Source organism: Malaclemys terrapin, chromosome 1, assembly GCF_027887155.1.
Source record: "Malaclemys terrapin pileata isolate rMalTer1 chromosome 1, rMalTer1.hap1, whole genome shotgun sequence".
Classification (NCBI taxonomy): Eukaryota; Metazoa; Chordata; order Testudines; family Emydidae; genus Malaclemys; species Malaclemys terrapin.
This window is the reverse complement of record NC_071505.1, coordinates 317,747,943-317,754,591: the sequence shown is the minus strand read 5'-3', so window position 1 is coordinate 317,754,591 and position 6,649 is coordinate 317,747,943.

Genomic DNA, 6,649 nt, shown 5'->3' with positions numbered 1-6,649 from the left:
TCAGGGCTCTGGGACTCGCTGCAGTGGGGTTTTTTGGGCAAGAGTAAGGGGCCGAAAAGATGATGGATAGGGAGCATGACTGTCCATGACATCTCCAAACCATTGGCATAATGCATAAGAGCAAGAGGGGCTGTTATTGCATCCTGCTGCTCCAGAACTGGGAAGTAGACTGGCCAGATTCTCCAGATTTCATCTTTAGTTTAGGGAACAGAGGCTCATGAGACCCTCTAAAGATAGACAGGAACATGGGTTCTGCCATCTCAGATCAAAGCAATGGTCCATCTACTTGGTTACCCACAGGGCCGGCTCTAACTTTTTTGCTGCCCTAAGCAGCAAAAAAAAGCGCCGCCCCCGAGCGCCCCCGCCGAGCACCGCGCCGTCCCCCCCGCGCCTAGCCCTGCGCCGCCCCCCCCGCCGAGTGCCGCGCCGCCGGAGCCCGCCCCCGCCCCCCACCGAGCACCGCCAGAACCCCCCCAACGCCGCGCCCATGCCGCCCCCCCGCCGAGCGCCGTGCCGCCGGAGCCTGCCCCTGCCGAGCACCGCCGGAACCCCCCCCAGCGCCGCGCCCGCGCCGCCCCCCCCCCCTGCAGAATGCCGCGCCGCGCTCCCCCTGCCGCCCCTTACCAGGTGCCACCCCAAGCGTATGCTTGGGTGCCTGGTGCCTGGAGCCAGCCCTGGGTACCCAGAAAATAGCCAATACCAGATACTTCAGAGGAAAGTGTAAACCTGCCTATTAGAATATGTTTCTTCCATCCTAAACTCAGGCAAATAATGAATCATTTATGCCACGAAGCATGAAGGTTTATGTCCCTTATGCATTATCAGCCCTATGCAGTGATATTCCTGTCATACATACAAATGTTTAATTCTCTTTTGAATTCAACAACATCAATTCAATTTTCCTCCTCTAATATGAACAAAACCCTTTGCACACTCAATAACTACTGGCAAGCTGGATGTCATTCCTGAAAATTGTCAGTTTAATGACTCATTAATACTTCCACCATGCAAGCATTGAAAATATTTTTGCTATTCCAGGTTTTGAGCCTTCCTGGTATTGGTTAGTAATATTAAATTAGGCTGTTTCATTTTATTATTAATTATTATTATTGTTGTTGTTGTTAATTTTACAGTAGTGCCCCAAGGCCCCTATCAGTGATCAAGACTCCATCATGCTAGGCATAGTACAAACATGTAGTAAAGATCCACTACCTGCTTACATTCTTCTAGGTGGATGAAACAAACAAGAGGAGTAGAGATAGGTAGGAAAGAGGAAACAATAATACAAACAAGTTTTTACACAGACTAGCTTTGCACACAATGTAGTTTGCTACCTGCGTAGGCATTATTAATCAGTAACGTTATACTGACATCATGGCAGAAGTGATAAGGGATAGTGATAGAGTGTAGAGGGAGAAGAGGAGGGGATCACAGACCTCTGTCCATGTAGGATGCTCGTTTACAAGGGGGCAGGAGAAGGATCCACTAAACAAGATCCTGAAGGTGTAAACAGAGAGGTAGTAGAAAGAACCATGAGAAGACAGAGCTACAAAAGACAATGGAAGAGATGATTTCAAGAAGTAGGGGGTGATCAACAGCACTGAAGGCTACTGAGAGGTCAAGGATGATGATGATGGAATAGAAGCCCTGTGATTTAGCCTGGACAAAGTTGTTGGAGACTTTAGTGTGGCCAATTTCAGTGCACTGGAGGAATCTGCGGATACAGCTGGATTAAAGGAACCAAATGCTGTGGTTATAAACTGTATGTTCAGTCTGGAGGTGAAAGGGAGGAGGGGGATTAAGCAGTGGTTGGAAAGATAGTTGGGGACAAGATTGGGTGTTTTAAGGTGGGACGCACTACCATGCTTGTGTGGTGAGGAAAATGAACCCATGGAGAGTGGAAGGTTGAGGAGAAAAGGGAGTAAAGGAGAAAGGTAGTGAAAGTGGAGTAGAGGAGATCAGGAGGCAAGTGGGGATGTGGTCACTGGAGGGGTTAGAGGAGGAGAGCAGATGAAAAACCTCAATATCAGTGATGAGAAGGAAAAGGAAGAGTGGCAGATGGCGGAAGAAAGGAGGAAGAGGAAGAGCCATCAGATATTGTTAGTCTTTCTTTGAAAAAGTCAGTGAGATCTTGAGTAGTTTTTGTGATGAGGATTCCTGTTTGTTTAGAAATATACTGAGATCACCAGGTCATTTCACATGAGCCACTGAAAAGCCACCAGAATCATAGAATTGTAGGCCTGGAAGGGATCTCGAGAGGTCATCTAATCCAGTCCCCTGCACTCATGGCAGGACTAAGTATTAGACCATCCCTGACAAGTGTTTGTCTAACCTGCTCTTAAAAATCTCCGTTGATGGAGATTACACTACCTCCCTATACAATTTATTCCAGTGCTTAACCACCCTGACAGTTAGGAAGTTTTTCCTAATGTCCAACCTAAACCTCCCTTGCTGCAATTTAAGCCCATTGCTTCTTGTCCTATCCTCAGAGGTTAAGGAGAATAATTTTTCTCACTCTTCCTTATAACAACCTTTTATGTACCTGAAAACTGTTATGTCCCGTCCCCCCCCCCACCACATCAATCTTCACTTCTCCAAACTAAACAAACCCATTTTTTTCACTTTTTTCTCCTAGGTCATGTTTTCTAGACATTTAATATTTTTTGTTGCTCTTCTCTGGACTTTCTCCAATTTGTCCACATCTTTCCTGAAATGTGGCACCCAGAACTGGACACAAAACTCCAGTTGAGGATTCATCAGTGCAGAGTAGAGCGGAAAAATTACTTCTTGTGTCTTGCTTACAACTCTCCTGCTAATACATCCCAGAATGATGTTTGCTTTTTTTGCAACAGTGTTACACTATTAACTCCTATTTAGCTTGTGATCCACTATGACCCACAGATCCCTTTCCGCAGTACTCCTTCCTAGGCAGTCATTTCCCATTTTGTATGTGTGCAACTGATTGCTCCTTCCTAAGTGGAGTACTTTGCATTTGTCCTTATTGAATTTCATCCTATTTTCTTCTGACCATTTCTCCAGTTTGTCCAGATCATTTTTAATTTTAATCCTGTTCTCAAAGTAGTTGCAGCCCCTCCCAGCTTGGTAACATCTTCAAACTTCACAAGTATACTCTGTATGCAATTATCTCAATCATTGATGAAGATATTGAACAGAACTGGACCCAGGACTGATCCCTGCGGGATCCCACTTGATAGGCCCTTCCAGCCTGACTGTGAACCACTGATAACTACTCTCTAGGAAAAGTTTTCCATCCACCTTCTAGTAGCTCCATCTAGGTTGTATTTCCCACTTTGTTTATGAGAAGGTCAAGCAAGGCAGTATCAAAAGCCTTACTAAAGTCAAGATATACCTCATCTATCGCTTCCTCCCTATCTATAAGGCTTGTAAGCTATTAGGTTGGTTTGACATGATTTTTTCTTGACAAATCCATGCTGACTGTTACTTATCACCTTATTATCTTCTAGGTGTTTGCAAATTGATTGCTTAATTACTTGGTCCATTATTTTTCTGGGTACAGAAGTTAAGTTGACTGGTCTGTAATTCCCTGGGTTGACCTTATTTCCCTTTCTATAGATTCGCACTATATTTGCCCTTTTCCTGTCCTCTGGAATCTTTCCCGTCTTCCATGACTTTTTGAAAATAATTGCTATGGCTGAGATAACTCCTCAGTCAGCTCCTTGAGTATTCTAGGATGCATTTCATCAGACCCTAGTGACTTGAAGACATCTATATGCATCCGAAGAAGTGGGCTGTAGTCCACGAAAGCTTATGCTCTAATAAATTTGTTAGTCTCTAAGGTGCCACAAGTACTCCTGTTCTTCTTTTTGAAGACATCTAATTTGTCTAAGTAATTTTTAACTTGTTCTTTCCATATTTTAGCCTCTGATCATACCTCAATTTAATTGGCATTCATTATGTTAGACGTCCAATCACTACTAACCTTTTTGGTGAAAACTGAAAAAAAAAAGGCATTTAGAAGCAGGTAATGATTTTCTCTGCTGTATTAAGTTGATTACTTAAAGTTAAAGGAATCTGTATTTCATTAACAATCCCATAAACTATGCAATCATTTGTAAAAATGTCCAGTTTACCCCTTTTCTGTTTTACAAACCAGAACTTTAGAAAAAAAGTTCTAAACGCTTTTTATTTTGTAACTTTCAAAGTTCTCAATTCCATAATCTCTTCCCATCTCAGTGAAATAAATATCACCCAGAAACACTGTGTCCAAGCAGCTAAATTCACAGAGGAGCCAAAAAAAAATTTGCTTTTTTCCTTTAACTCTCATACACTGGGTGATGGGACCATCCATCAAGAGTGAGCTATCTCAGGATTGATCAGAAGCCTGGCACAATGTAATTACTGAACCAGAAGCATTGTATTATATAGCATGAAATGATTTGGCAACTCTGCCTTACACATTATGAACCAGTTGACTAATGATTGAGTGTTACAATTAGAAAATATGGAACTAACAAGGCAGGATATCCCACAGTCTAGTAATGTGATGAATGAAGCCGCTGATAATGTGAAGTGGAGAAATTAAAAAGAATAAGACTGTAACAGGCAATAGCAATGATATTCCTAACACATTGCAAAAGGAGAGGATGAAAGTGGCCTTTCTAGCAGGGCAGGTTTTAAGGTAGCATGGGTAATACATACAAGGAATCTCATATGGTCTTGTGCCTGCAGAACTACTTTTTACCTACCTTCTGACTTCTGATTATTAATATCGTCACACGCATGAATGTGACTGTTCTTTATCAGGACACTGTCCTTTTGAGAATCTAAGAAAGGCAGGAAGGCAAATCAACTCAGGAGCTAGAGCAAAGGAGCAGCAACAGTAATGGGGGGTCTGACGAATCACTCTGCTACTCCAATTTTATGATGTATGTGTGAGCAATGGCTAAATCGCGGAGTAGATACAAGAGCATCCTATAGCACAAAGCCAAAGAGAATGGTGGCATAAGCAGTGGTTTAAATTACATATTTGGTGCAAATTGATCAGAAAACAAATAGAAGTGGTAAAGTAGTGTAACTTGCACCAGTCTGGCATTCAGTGGGTTGAACTCTCCCTCTCTTTTTACTGCACAATTCCAGAACATGTTTATTTTCCCCAAATTGTTGCCCAAACTATTTGACTGGCTAGAAGAGAAAGTGATATTGATATTTCTTTTAAAATAATTCCTTTTCTTTCAAATCAATAGCCCAGATCAAGCTCCTTTCCTTTCAAATCAATGGGACAGTTAAGCTGGGTTTACAGCTGCTTCGCATCTTCTTGTTGTTGTTTGTATTACCATAGGGCGTAGGAGCCCTAGTCATGGACCAGGACCCCACTGTGCTAGGCATTGTACAAACAGAACAAAAAGATAGTCCCTGCCTCAAGGACCTTAAATCTGAGTATAGGGGCTTCCTTACACAAACACTTAGTTTGCAGCAAGCTGAGGTGTAAATTTCCTCTACCCCAGCCTGCCATGCACTAAGTATCCATGTGAACCCTGCTGCCGTGCACTAAAAGCTCCCTAGTGTGCCTTGATCTTTGAAATGGAAGTAGATTAAAGTGCACCTGGGAACTTTTGGTGCGTGTCTAAGTGTTCATGCAGACAAGCCCTAAGACAATCTACTGGTGAATCTGCCCTCTTAGGCCCAGATCCTCATAGATATTTAAGTGCCTAACTCACACTGATTTCAATGGCTTATATGCCTAAATACTTTTGAGGATCTGGGCCTAAGGAACCCAAATCTCACTGAAAGTCCAATACTTAAACTCCATGTACATCACTTTGGTGCTTTTGAAAATACTACCCCTACCAGTGGTTTTCTAACAGGGGCAAGCTTCCCCCTAGGGGTACATGAGCTCTCGTTGGGGGGTACATGAGAAAAATCCTGTAATGGTGGACAATGCATTTTATTTTGTGAGATTTGGCAATCTAATCATAGATACATTATGACCCTATCTCAGATGGGGTAGACTACGTTATTTGGAAAAGGGTATGTGGTGGACTACATTATTTGGAAAGGGGTACGCAGTCAAAAAAAACACTGCTCTGAAGTAAATCGGTTTTTATACTGTGCTTGCCACCATGGTAACTGACCATCTAAAAGCATCACATGCTTATGCGCTTTGCTGAATCAGGGCCTTAACTGGCATCAGAACACTCTTGAAAGAATGATTACAACAAAATGGCAACTACAGTCCACCATCAGTTATCCTCTTCAACCTGAATCCTTCTGCTTTGTGTAAAGCAAAGAGATTGTGGTTTGAGTCTCAGCACTAGATGGTATGAACTGTGCACTAGAAGTGCATATTTGATGTTGTTACCAATCTGCTGCTTTTTGGATTGATTATATATAATGCCCATGTACAAAACTCCCCCTTGATTCTGGTTTCCTCAAAGACCTCCTGTTGTTGCCCTGAATTTCTGGATAATCTTCAGTTGGAACAGGTTGCCTCCTCTCAGGGCCTAATTTGAAATCATAGAGGCATGGCGATACCTGAAAATAAAAATACAATTTTACTTTACAATTTTAGCACCGTCTTTGGTCTTTCTGTCAGGGCAGTACCCAGCCTTCACCCAAATTTATTCTTAAAGAACTCTCATGGGGTCTCTTGGTAGCGGTGCTGAGCATC